At 43.5% G+C, this 13,366-nt stretch overlaps 6 non-coding genes across 6 annotated transcripts; all 6 read right to left on the bottom strand.

Annotated features, from left to right (window-relative positions):
* Positions 1 to 2,498: 2,498 nt before the first annotated feature.
* TRNAI-AAU (transfer RNA isoleucine (anticodon AAU)) lies at positions 2,499 to 2,572 on the bottom strand. The gene has a single exon. It is a non-coding gene; the product is annotated as a tRNA-Ile (tRNA).
* Positions 2,573 to 4,385: 1,813 nt separating this feature from the next.
* TRNAI-AAU (transfer RNA isoleucine (anticodon AAU)) lies at positions 4,386 to 4,459 on the bottom strand. The gene has a single exon. It is a non-coding gene; the product is annotated as a tRNA-Ile (tRNA).
* A 2,130-nt stretch (positions 4,460 to 6,589) lies between these two features.
* Positions 6,590 to 6,663, bottom strand: TRNAI-AAU (transfer RNA isoleucine (anticodon AAU)). The gene has a single exon. It is a non-coding gene; the product is annotated as a tRNA-Ile (tRNA).
* Positions 6,664 to 7,604: 941 nt separating this feature from the next.
* Positions 7,605 to 7,678, bottom strand: TRNAI-AAU (transfer RNA isoleucine (anticodon AAU)). The gene has a single exon. It is a non-coding gene; the product is annotated as a tRNA-Ile (tRNA).
* A 1,255-nt stretch (positions 7,679 to 8,933) lies between these two features.
* On the bottom strand, positions 8,934 to 9,007 carry TRNAI-AAU (transfer RNA isoleucine (anticodon AAU)). Its single transcript has one exon. It is a non-coding gene; the product is annotated as a tRNA-Ile (tRNA).
* A 1,107-nt stretch (positions 9,008 to 10,114) lies between these two features.
* On the bottom strand, positions 10,115 to 10,188 carry TRNAF-AAA (transfer RNA phenylalanine (anticodon AAA)). Its single transcript has one exon. It is a non-coding gene; the product is annotated as a tRNA-Phe (tRNA).
* Positions 10,189 to 13,366: the final 3,178 nt, after the last annotated feature.

Genomic DNA, 13,366 nt, shown 5'->3' with positions numbered 1-13,366 from the left:
ACCCACCACTGTCAACTGGCTGCGTTTTTAGCTGCCCGGCACTCCGCTTGTTGCCGTGAGCGTCGCTCCTCTGCCCTCTATTGTTGCTGGAGTGTGACTGCCTCCATCTGCCCAGTAGCGGTCCTTCACGAGCCTCCTCCACAGACTGATATTGACACCATTGGTACCAGTTAGAATGTTAAATTAGCTCCAAATCCTGATGTACTGGATCAGTCCATCTCCTCTCTAGCTCGTTCTGTGCCCGTTTAGCCCCCTCTATCCGGCCAAACCTGAGTTGCCTGGGCAAGCGTTGACTGGGCATGCAGGCTACATGACCCAGCCAACCCAGCTCACGTATGGGACTGTCCAAGATAAAAGATTTTGATTCAAATATTTGTTTGCTCCTCACACAATCCAGTCCGGTTAAACCCGGGATGGGGCTTCGAATGGAGCAATAGGCCAGGTAGCTTCCACACAGCATAATAGAAGTTGATTAAAAGATAATGCTGCTCGACTGACTCAGAGTTATACCTCTGCTGCCAAATCGGAGCCAGTTATAAGCACACTGACGAGGTATAGACACATCTTCACTTGCTACACAACTGCCCCCAATAATAATGGGGAGTTGATGCGGGTGTAGTATTTGATGACAGAAAATACCCGGATAGGAGTTTTTTTTTTTTTAAATCCTTTATATTAAGTTCACTTGCTTGCTTGCTTGCGTGCTTACGACCGTGCAAATCTTTCGGTCGTTTTTTAACCCACTTCCCGTGATCCAATCGAGCTGACATTTTGCACACAGACTCGTTGTGCGTGACAATTTATTTTCGTGAAAAAAATTCCATAATTTTCCACTTTTTAGGAGAAAAAAAATTTCATATTTAATTTAAAATACCAATGTGATAAAAATGAAACTCTTACTCAAGAAAAACAGAAATAAATAATAAAATAAAACCGATGCCACGCATATAAAGGATTTATAGTGAAAAACTTTGTTTTTACGGGTTAATTTTTTGTAGAGCTGAAAGAAAGGCTCCATCTCTAAGGTGCACACTCCAGGTCCATCAGCAAAGTCGTTAACGTCTTCACAGTGTGAACAGCAATGACCATATCTTCCGCATTAACGTAACATGTTTGACCAATGGGGAACTTTTCGATTTAAAGCTTTCGTGATTGCAGGGATTCATCTTCTTGGTTCTTTCGGTAAAGTCACGTAGAAGGGAAATAATAAAAATAAAACATAATAAAATAATTCTCACGACGTTTCGACCACAACGCAAGCAGCCGTCCTCAGGTGAAGAACAGGGCTGTCATTCAGTCGCTGTCTTTCCGACAGACCTGTTCTTCACCTGAGGACGGCTGCTTGCGTTGTGGCCGAAACGTCGTGAGAATTATTTTATCATGTTTTATTTTTATTATTTTATTATTTCCCTTCTACGTGACTTTACCGAAAGAACCAAGAAGAACAATGGGTAACTGTCCACGGTACCGTTTTTCCAGTGTACAAAATTATGAAAAATAAGAATAATTAAGTGTTACCCTTCCTGCCAACAAAACAGGAGGTGATAAGATGTTCGAACACCAAATAGATACCTTTTACAAGGCATCAAGTCCCATTAACCACACATACTTGTGGGAAAATATGCAAACAAAACATGCTCTGATGATATATGCATTGTCTTTGAAAGCGATTGGCCTACAACAGACGTAAATCATATCCCGTGGAGCATCCGTCTTATTTTATTTGTCCTCTTTCCGCATTCACTTGTTAGTCATGTTTATGTAATGAGAGAGCGCCACCTAGGGGACGACGAAGGGCTGCGTAGTCACTGCTGGGTTACTCATATCCATATTCTTAGGTTTTGTCGGTAAAGTCACGTAGGTACAAGTAAACCCGTAAAAACAAAGTTTTTCACTATAAATCCTTTATATGCATGGCATTGGGGCGGCTAGAGTCCTCTCGTCCTCTGGCTTGAGATGGCTGCCACCTATGGGTCAGATGATTGTCTGGCAGCATTAAACAATTGGTAATTAAATATTAAAAAAAAAATTCCCTGAACAGTGTAAAATTTTGGAAAAAAATTTTCACGAACATTAATTGTCTCGCACAACGAGTCTGTGTGCAAAATGTCAGCTCGATTGGATCACGGGAAGTGGGTTAAAAAACGACCGAAAGATTTGCACGGTCGTAAGCAAGCAAGCAAGCACGCAAGCAAGCAAGCAAGCGAACTTAATATAAAGGATTTAATAAAAGGAGAGAAAATTCGAAAAAAACTGATTGATGTAGCCAAGAAATTGGGACAGATTCCCAGGAAACTAAGATCTTGCGTCTAAAAGTGAAAGGAAATTACAAGAATCAGAGGCAGAATCCTAAGAGATGGTGCGTCAAACTGAGTAAACTTGAGAGATATTCTGTGAAATGAGAAAAATGAAAACTTGCCAGGCAAACCCAATACAGCTGAGAAAAGCATCAAAAGCTAAATTTTTATAGATTTTTCTAAATGAAGGAAAACAGCAGCTGGCCAGTATGGGGATCGAACCCAGGACCTTGGCGTTATTAGCACCACGCTCTAACCAGCTGAGCTAACCGGCCACCTCCGTTTGGCTGGTGCAATATATCCTTCATGTGAGCACGTGCAAAAGCTTTTCAAGAGTCTGGCTCAGAAATTTGGAGAAAGAATGCCAAAAAAATGTCAACGAAAACCCGATAAACTGAGAGGAAAACCAATTAACTGAGAGAGAAACCCAATTAAAAACATTGAAAATTAGAAAGGTGCAAGAAAAGGCGAGGTAGACCTAAAAACTGATAAATGAACACATTTTTTTCTTAGGTTTTAAAAGAAAACACTGAAGAAATCAAGAAACTTGGGAGAGAGCCCAATAAAACGTCTGAAACGTCGTGATTTTATTTATTTTAAATTTTTTACCTACGTGACTTTAACGAAAAAACAGAGAGTATGAATCCATGCAGTCACGAAAACTTCATATCTAGAATTAGAGCCCAAAAATTGAGAGGAAACACCAAGTAACAACAAGATAAGTCAAGCAAGTGTGTGAGAAGTCCAAGGCAGAGGTGTAAACAACACAAACTGCAAAGGAACTCTAAAAATCGAAGAGATGGAAAGTAAAAAAGGAGAGAAAATTCGAACAAACTGATTGATGGACCCAAGAAATTGGGACACATTCCCAGGAAATTAAGATTCTGCTCCAAAAACTAAAAGGAAATTACAAGAAACCGAGGCAGAATCCTAAGGGATGGTGCGGCAAACCGAGAAAACTTGAGAGATATTCCGTGAAATGAGAAAAATGAAAACCTGCCAGGCAAACCCAATAAAGATGAGAAAGCATCAAGAGCTACATTTTATTTTTATGAATAAAGGAAAACATCAGCTGGCCAGTATGGGGATCGAACCCAGGACCTTGGCGTTATTAGCACCACGCGCTTACCAGCTGAGCTAACCGACCACTTCCATTAGACTGGTGCAAGATATCCTTCACGTGAGCACGTGCAAATGCTTTTCAAAAGTTTCGCTCAGAAATTTGGAGAAAGAATGCCGAAAAAATGAACCCGTAAAAACAAAGTTTTTCACTCTAAATCCTTTATATGCGTGGCGGCTAGAGTCCTCTCCTCCTCTGGCTTGAGATGGCTGCCACCTATGGGTCAGATGATTGCTTGCCACCATTAAGCAATTGGTAATTACATATCATTTTTTTTTTCCTAAACAATTTAAAATTTTGGAGAAAAAAAAGTTACGAAAATTTATTGTCACGCACAACGAGTCTGTGTGCAAATGTCAGCTCGATTGGATCACGGAAAGTGGGTAAAAAAACGACTGAAATATTTGCACGGTCGTAAGCGCGCAAGCAAGCAAGTGAACTTAATATAAAGGATTTTAAAATGTGAACGAAAACCCGATAAACTGAGAGGAAATCCAATAAACTAAGAGAGAACCCCAATTAAAAACAATGAAAATTAGAAAGATCCAAGAAAAGGATAGGTTGACCTAAAAACTGATGAAGAAACACATTTTATGTATAGGTTGAAAATGAAGAAACACCAAGTAACAACAAGGTAAGTCAAGCAAGTGTGTGGGACATCCAAGGGAGTGGTGGAAACAAACACAAACTGCAAAGAAAAAAAAGGAGAGAAAATTCGAACAAACTGGTTGATGCAACCAAGAAATTCGGACACATTCCCAGGAAACTAAGATTCTGCTCCAAAAACTAAAAGGAAATTCCAAGAAACCGAGGCAGAATCCTAAGGGATGGTTCTGCAAACCGAGTAAACTTGAAAGATATTCCGTGAAATGAGAAAAATGAAAACCTGCCAGGCAAACCCAATAAAGATGAGAAAGCATCAAGAGCAAAATTTTAATATAATTTTTTATATGGAGGAAAACAGTAGCTGGCCAGTATGGGGATCGAACCCAGGACCTTGGCGTTATTAGCACCACGCTCTAACCAGCTGAGCTAACCGGCCACCTCTCTTTGATCGGTGCGAGATATCCCTCACGTGAGCACGTGCAAATGCTTTTCAACAGTGTCGCTTAGATATTTGGAGAAAGAATGCCGAAAAAATGTCAACGAAAACCCGATTAACTGAGAGGAAAACCAATTAACTAAGAGAGAAACCTAATTAAAAACAATGAAAATTAGAAAGATGCAAGAAAAGTATAGGTAGACCTAAAAACTGATAAAGAAACGCATTTTATTCATAGTTTTAAAATGAAAAAACTGAGAAGATAAAACAGGACCCTTGCGGGGTGGGCTGGTAGGAACGAATAACCAAAGAATATAAACATAATGTATTATTACACTTGTTTAGCCAGGGAAGCCCCACTGAGTCTAAAGGTTTTTGTAGGGTCCTGCCAAGTGTTTGCAGTAGGGGGCGATGTTGCTACACATAATCGGACGATACGAAGGGAGACTTTGAGGCCTAGTTCTAGGCTTTAGGCCTTGCTCTCGGCTTTAGGTTGCTGTGAGTTAATTTTTAATTTAAATGTTTTAATTATTAATGTAAATGCTTGAAATTTAAATGTTTCTATTTAAAAACATCAGGGAATGTAACATTGTGAAACATTAACTCCCTTTCACACAGGCGGGGGTACGATACGAAGGGAGAGTTTGTGGCCTAGTTCTAGGCTTTAGGCCTAGCTGTAGGCTTTAGGGCGCTGTGAGTTAAATTTTAATTTAAAAGATTGAATCAAAAGCTATCTCAAGGAATTATAAGGGAATGTTACACTTGTTTAGCCAGGAAAACCTAATTAATTTAAATGTTTTAATTAAAAGCTATCTGAGGGAATTATAAGGGAATGTTACACTTGTTTAGCCAGGAAAGCGTCACTGAGTCTAAAGGTTTTTGTAGGGTCATGCCAAGTGTTTGCAGTAGGGGGCGATGTTGCTACACGGACAGACGGACGGTCGGACAGACAGACGGACGAACGGACGAAATAATCTATTGTAGACTGGTCCACTTCGTTCCTACCAGTATAACAAACTGATTTATGTAGCCAAGCAATTGGGACAGATTTCCAGGAAACGAATAATCTGCTCAAAAAGTGAAAGGAAATTACAAGAAACCGAGGCAGAATCCTAAGGGATGGTGCGGCAAACCGAGGAAACTTGAGAGATATTCCGTGAAATGAGAAAAATGAAAACCTGCCAGGCAAACCCAATAAAGATGAGAAAGCATCAAGAGCTAAAATTTTTGATGTTTTTAAATGGAGGAAAACAGCAGCTGGCCAGTATGGGGATCAAACCCAGGACCTTGGCGTTATTAGCACCACGCTCTAACCAGCTGAGCTAACCGCCCACCTCGATTGGGCTGGTGCAATATATTCTTCATGTGAGCACGTGCAAATGCTTTTTAACACTGTCGCTTAGATATTTTGAGAAAGAATGCCGAAAAAATGTCAACGAAAACCCGATAAACTGAGAGGAAACCCAATTAACTGAGAGAGAAACCCAATTAAAAACAATGAAAATTAGAAAGATGCAAGAAAAGGAGAGGTAGACCTAAAAACTGATAAACAAACACATTTTATTTATAGTTTTAAAATAAAAAAAACTGAGGATAACCAAGAAACTGGGAAGAGAGCCCAAAAAACGTCCGAAACGTCGTGATTTAATTTATTTTAAATTTTATACCTACGTGACTTTAACGAAAAAACAGAGAGTATGAATCCTTGCAGTCACGAAAACTTCATATCTAGAATTAGAGCTCAAAAATTGAGAGGAAACACCAAGTAACAACAAGATAAGTCAAGCAAGTGTGTGAGAAGTCCAAGGCAGTGGTGTAAACAACACCAACTGCAAAGGAACTCTAAAAATCGAAGAGATGGAAAGTAAAAAAGGAGAAAAATTCGAACAAACTGATTGATGGACCCAATAAATTGGGACACATTCCCAGGAAATTAAGATTCTGCTCCAAAAACTAAAAGGAAATTACAAGAAACCGAAAAAGAATCCTAAGGGATGGTGCGGCAAACCGAGAAAACTTGAGAGATATTCCGTGAAATGAGAAAAATGAAAACCTGCCAGGCAAACCCAATAAAGATGAGAAAGCATCAAGAGCTACATTTTATTTTTATGAATAAAGGAAAACATCAGCTGGCCAGTATGGGGATCGAACCCAGGACCTTGGCGTTATTAGCACCACGCTCTAACCAGCTGAGCTAACCGGCCACTTCCATTAGACTGGTGCAAGATATCCTTCACGTGAGCACGTGCAAATGCTTTTCAAAAGTTTCGCTCAGAAATTTGGAGAAAGAATGCCGAAAAAATAAACCCGTAAAAACAAAGTTTTTCACTCTAAATCCTTTATATGCGTGGCGGCTAGAGTCCTCTCCTCCTCTGGCTTGAGATGGCTGCCACATATGGGTCAGATGATTGCTTGCCACCATTAAGCAATTGGTAATTACATATAATTTGTTTTTTCCTAAAAAATTTAAAATTTTGGAAAAAAAAATTTACGAAAATTTATTGTCACGCACAACGAGTCTGTGTGCAAAATGTCAGCTCGATTGGATCACGGGAAGTGGGTAAAAAAACGACTGAAATATTTGCACGGTCGTAAGCGCGCAAGCAAGCAAGTGAACTTAATATAAAGGATTTAAAAATGTGAACGAAAACCCGATAAACTGAGAGGAAATCCAATAAACTAAGAGAGAACCCCAATTAAAAACAATGAAAATTAGAAAGATCCAAGAAAAGGATAGGTTGACCTAAAAACTGATGAAGAAACACATTTTATGTATAGGTTGAAAATGAAGAAACACCAAGTAACAACAAGGTAAGTCAAGCAAGTGTGTGGGACATCCAAGGGAGTGGTGGAAACAAACACAAACTGCAAAGAAAAAAAAGGAGAGAAAATTCGAACAAACTGATTGATGCAACCAAGAAATTCGGACACATTCCCAGGAAACTAAGATTCTGCTCCAAAAACTAAAAGGAAATTCCAAGAAACCGAGGCAGAATCCTAAGGGATGGTTCTGCAAACCGAGTAAACTTGAAAGATATTCCGTGAAATGAGAAAAATGAAAACCTGCCAGGCAAACCCAATAAAGATGAGAAAGCATCAAGAGCAAAATTTTAATATAATTTTTTATATGGAGGAAAACAGTAGCTGGCCAGTATGGGGATCGAACCCAGGACCTTGGCGTTATTAGCACCACGCTCTAACCAGCTGAGCTAACCGGCCACCTCTCTTTGATCGGTGCGAGATATCCCTCATGTGAGCACGTGCAAATGCTTTTCAACAGTGTCGCTTAGATATTTGGAGAAAGAATGCCGAAAAAATGTCAACGAAAACCCGATTAACTGAGAGGAAAACCAATTAACTGAGAGAGAAACCTAATTAAAAACAATGAAAATTAGAAAGATGCAAGAAAAGGATAGGTAGACCTAAAAACTGATAAAGAAACGCATTTTATTCATAGTTTTAAAATGAAGAAACTGAGAAGATAAAACAGGACCCTGCGGGGTGGGCTGGTAGGAACGAATAACCAAAGAATATAGACATAATGTATTATTACACTTGTTTAGCCAGGAAAGCCCCACTGAGTCTAAAGGTTTTTGTAGGGTCCTGCCAAGTGTTTGCAGTAGGGGGCGATGTTGCAACACATAATCGGACGATACGAAGGGAGACTTTGAGGCCTAGTTCTAGGCTTTAGGCCTTGCTCTCGGCTTTAGGTTGCTGTGAGTTAATTTTTAATTTAAATGTTTTAATTAATAATGTAAATGCTTGAAATTTAAATGTTTATATTTAAAAACATCAGGGAATGTAACATTGTGAAACATTAACTCCCTTTCACACACGCGGGGGTACGATACGAAGGGAGAGTTTGTGGCCTAGTTCTAGGCTTTAGGCCTAGCTGTAGGCTTTAGGGTGCTGTGAATTAAATTTTTATTTAAAAGTTTGAATCAAAAGCTATCTCAGGGAATTATAAGGGAATGTTACACTTGTTTAGCCAGGAAAACCTAATTAATTTAAATGTTTTAATTAAAAGCTATCTGAGGGAATTATAAGGGAATGTTACACTTGTTTAGCCAGGAAAGCGTCACTGAGTCTAAAGGTTTGTGTAGGGTCATGCCAAGTGTTTGCAGTAGGGGGCGATGTTGCTACACGGACGGACGGTCGGACAGACAGACGGACGAACGGACGAAATAATCTATTGTAGACTGGTCCACTTCGTTCCTACCAGTATAACAAACTGATTGATGTAGCCAAGCAATTGGGACCGATTTCCAGGAAACGAATAATCTGCTCAAAAAGTGAAAGGAAATTACAAGAAACCGAGGCAGAATCCTAAGGGATGGTGCGGCAAACCGAGGAAACTTGAGAGATATTCCGTGAAATGAGAAAAATGAAAACCTGCCAGGCAAACCCAATAAAGATGAGAAAGCATCAAGAGCAAAATTTTCATTGATTTTTTCAAATGGAGGAAAACAGCAGCTGGCCAGTATGGGTATCGAACCCAGGACCTTGGCGTTATTAGCACCACGCTCTAACCAGCTGAGCTAACCGGCCACCTCTCTTTGACTCGTGCAAGATATCCTTCATGTGAGCACGTGCAAATGCTTTTCAACAGTGTCGCTTAGATATTTGGAGAACGAATGCCAAAAAAATGTCAACGAAAACCCGATCAACTGAGAGGAAATCCAATAAACTAAGAGAGAACCCCAATTAAAATCAATGAATATTAGAAAGATGCAAGAAAAGGATAGGTAGACCTAGAAACTGGTAAAGAAACCCATTTTATTCTCAGGTTTTAAATTAAAAAACTGAGGATATCCAAGAAACTGGGAAGAGAGCCCAAAAAAATCTCCGAAACGTCATGATTTAATTTATTTTAACTTTTTTACCTACGTGACTTTACCAAAAAAAACAGAGAGTATGAATCCTTGCAGTCACGAAAACTTCAAATCTAGAATTAGTGCCAAAAAATTGAGACGAAACACCAAGTACCAACAGAGTAAGTCAAGTTCAAGTTCAAGTATTAGGTATAGCCCTGTGAGCCATTCGGCTCTTCAATCGGGTGCAACCGCAACACACAGAAAACAAAAACATGAACAAGAAAACATCTTAAAGTGAATATGTGACTAAGTACAAACAGAAAACCCAAGAAAAGACAGCATAATATTGCAGAACAAACACCATACACCAACGCTGTGTGCAAAAATCCCAGTGGGATGCAAGTCAAACAACAACAACAACAACCACAAGACAACTTAGATTAAGGCCATCAGTCTTACTCCGTACTACAACAAACAAACATGGCCAAGCAAGTGTATCGGAAGACCAAGCCAGTGGTGTAAACAACACAAACTGCAAAGAAACTCAAAAAAATCAAAGAGATGGAAAGAAAAAAAAGGAGATAAAATTCGAACAAACTGATTGATGCACCCAATAAATTGGGACACATTCCCAGGAAACTAAGAACCTGCGCCAAAAAGTGAAAGTAAATTCCAAGAAACAGAGGCAGAATCCTAAGGGATGGTGTGGCAAACCGAGAAAACTTGAGAGATATTCCGTGAAATAAGAAAAATGAAAACCTGCCAGGCAAACCCAATAAAGATGAGAAAGCATCAAGAGCAAAATTTACATTTATTTTTTTTAATGGAGGAAAACTGCAGCTGGCCAGTATGGGGATCGAACCCAGGACCTTGACGTTTTTAGCACCACGCGCTAACCAGCTGAGCTAACCGGCCACCTCCGTTAGACTGGTGCAAGATATCCTTCACGTGAGCACGTGCAAATGCTTTTCAAAAGTTTCGCTCAGAACTTTGGAGAAAAAATGCTGAAAAAATGAACCCGTAAAAACAAAGTTTTTCACTATAAATCCTTTATATGCGTGGCGGCTAGAGTCCTCTCGTCCTCTGGCTTGAGATGGCTGACACCTATGGGTCAGATGATTGTCTGCCAGTATTAAGCAATTGGTAATTAAATATTTAATTTGTTTTCCCTAAACAGTGTAAAATTTTGGAAACAAATTTTCACGAACATTAATTGTCTCGCACAACGAGTCTGTGTGCAAAATGTCAGCTCGATTGGATCACGGTAAGTGGGTTAAAAAACGACGAAAGATTTGCACGGTCGTAAGCACGCAAGTGTAGTAAGTATATGGAGGCTTGACGACAGGATCGGAGGCACACTTATTTATTACACCAACACAGTTATTACAGGTCACTTGGCTACAGGGATTTCTCGACAGCTAACCCCTCTAACCTATACCAATTCCTCCACTACGGGACTAGGGGAGGCTATCTGTCCCAGCTTGGTTAAGCTGGGATCCCGGCTCCCTGAGTCACCAGATCAGCTTCGTCTGGGCTCTCGGGGCCACGCCACCGGCTTGCCCTGGTCGGCCCTTATAAGGACAGCGAGCCAGGGGAGCTCTGGGGCCTACACTAGCAGGTCTTCCGTCTTCTCTGGTTAAAGCTGAGTCCCGACCTCGAGCCCTCGAGCTCATCACCTTTTATAGGACTCGCCCCCGAGGGGGGGCCCGTGGGGGATACACATGCGGACGTCGGTGCGAGCGCCACCCTTGTGTACGGCCGTAACCCCGCCCCTTGTGTTTGTTGGCCATCCGTGGCCATGCATAATCACACCTCAACATTCGTAGCCATGCGCAATTACACCTCTACATCACCCCCCCCTGTACAGCTCGCAGCCGTCCCTGGCTGCAAAAAAAAACCCAGAATAAAGGTGTATCCCTCACGAACCCCCGTGTGTGTGCCTCGCGTAAATTTTTTCAACAAGAACAAGAGAACCTTAACAAGAACAACAACAGGAAGAGAGAGAGAGAGAGAGAAAAAAAATAACCCGACGCACCCCCCCCGAATAACCACCCCAAAACCAACATATATACACACTCCGGACGCCGCCCCCCCCATTGTCCGCAAGGCCCCCCAACGGCCGACCTCACAAAAGTCTGCGCGTTTTGGCGCGCGTTCTTGCGGCGGGCCCGTCACAAGGGCCCGTCCTGGCACGTTCAGTGATGGTTGTTGACGGTCCGGGTGCAAGAGAGTCAGGCGTCGCCGCCGAGTGACCCCCGACCCCTCCGGGAGGGGTTGGTGGGCGTGGGACCGTCACTCCTGTTTCACCTGGGGACGGGACAGTTGGTGCCAGGTTAGGCGAGTGCAGCGGCGTCGGGGAGTCGGCGAAACCCTCACACGTTTGGCCATGCGTGTGTGTGTGTGAACCACGGGGCGGCGCGATGAATGGTTTCAACCTTGAGGGGTGCACATACCACCGGCGCCTCCCCCATTTGACGCGAACACATTGCGGCCGCAAAACCTGTACGACCTCCACTGGCCCCCGCCACGGCCGTACCAATTTCGACGAGGTTGCCAGCGGCACCTGAGGACAGTGCAACCACTCCCTGTCCCATGGTTTCCATTTGACCACCTGCACCCGCCCCAGACGAAGCCTCTCGTTCGCCCTCTGGCGGAGTTCAGAATTTTGCACGGCCGCTTCCCGCGCCTCAGACAATTTACCGATGTTAAATTTAACGTGTTCGGACAAGTTAGACTTCACTTGGGGCGCCGAGAGCTTCAGCTGGGTCGCCACAGGGGGGTTAACTTCGCGCCCATACATTAAAAAGAAAGGGGAAAATCCGGTGGCCGCATGGGGAGCCATTCTGTAAGCCTGCAACACACCGGCTATACGGAGGTCCCAATCCGTCTGGGATACTGACACCTGCTGGGACAGCATAGACGTGATGGTCCGATGCAGCCGTTCCACCATCCCGTCAGTTTGTGGGTGATACGGAGAGGTCCGAACCTTCTCCGTACCCAAGAGGTCGCACACCTCACGTAGGAGTTTACCAGAAAAATTCCTACCCTGGTCAGTAAGCAGCCGTTCCGGAGCACCCTTGTCGAGGACATAGCCCTGGACAAAGGCCTCCGCGATGGCTGCTGCCGACTGGTTTGCCAGGGGCCAGGCCATAGGCCATCTCGTGAAGTATTCGACCCCCGTTAATAAATACCTATTGCCCCTGGGCGTAGCGGGAAATGGGCCGAGTATGTCCAGAGCGACGAGCTCGTTAACCCGGGAAACCTTAATGGACTGCAGCGGAGGGTTGGACCCCCTAGCAGGTGGCTTCCTCTGCGCGCATTGCGTGCATGACCCCAGGAGATCCCCCACGTCCTTTTCCATGCCCGGCCAGAAGAAATCGAGCTGGAGCGTGGCAAAGGTCTTGTGAACCCCCAAGTGCAGAAGCCGCTCATGAACAGCCCATACCACCTTACCCCTTAATGCAGCAGGCACCACGAGCCGCTGGCGCCGGGTTTTTCCATCCCAGTGCATTAAAAGACCCTGGAACAACCCCCACGAGTCAACGTTCGCCACCCCCTGACCAACCCCCCCGGCGCGACGGCGCAGCGCGAGGAGGGAGGTGTCCTCCATTTGGAGGCGTCCCCATTCCGCGACCGACAACCCCAGCAACGAATCCCTCCCTTCTTGCTCGATAGGACGCGAAGCCGAAGGCGCATCGGCAGCGGCCACGAGGACCGAATCGGTGGTGACGTTCGGGGGCCTACAACGCCCCGAACCCAAGAGGCGCGCGCACTCCGAAGTGGGTGGCAATCGCGACAGGGCGTCAGCGTTCGTGTGGCGGACACCCTTACGATATGTGGTGACAAAGTCATAGTCTTGGAGAATCTCCAACCATCGAGACAACTGGCCCGATGGTTGTTGAACCCGCAGGGCGTATTGTAGGGCCGCATGGTCTGTACGGACGGTGAACCGCCGACTGTACAGATACGGGCGGTACTGCTGAATAAAATAAACAATCGCCAACAATTCCCGACGGGTAACGCAGTACCGCTGTTCGGCTGGAGACAGTACCCGACTACCGTAAGCCACCACATGCTCTACGCCCCCAATGAG

Source organism: Lethenteron reissneri, unplaced genomic scaffold, assembly GCF_015708825.2.
Source record: "Lethenteron reissneri isolate LAM-NWPU_2019-01 unplaced genomic scaffold, ASM1570882v1 scaffold_1864, whole genome shotgun sequence".
Taxonomy (NCBI): Eukaryota; Metazoa; Chordata; class Hyperoartia; order Petromyzontiformes; family Petromyzontidae; genus Lethenteron; species Lethenteron reissneri.
Note: the sequence above shows the minus strand (reverse complement) of the source record. Positions and strands in the feature narration are given on the sequence as shown.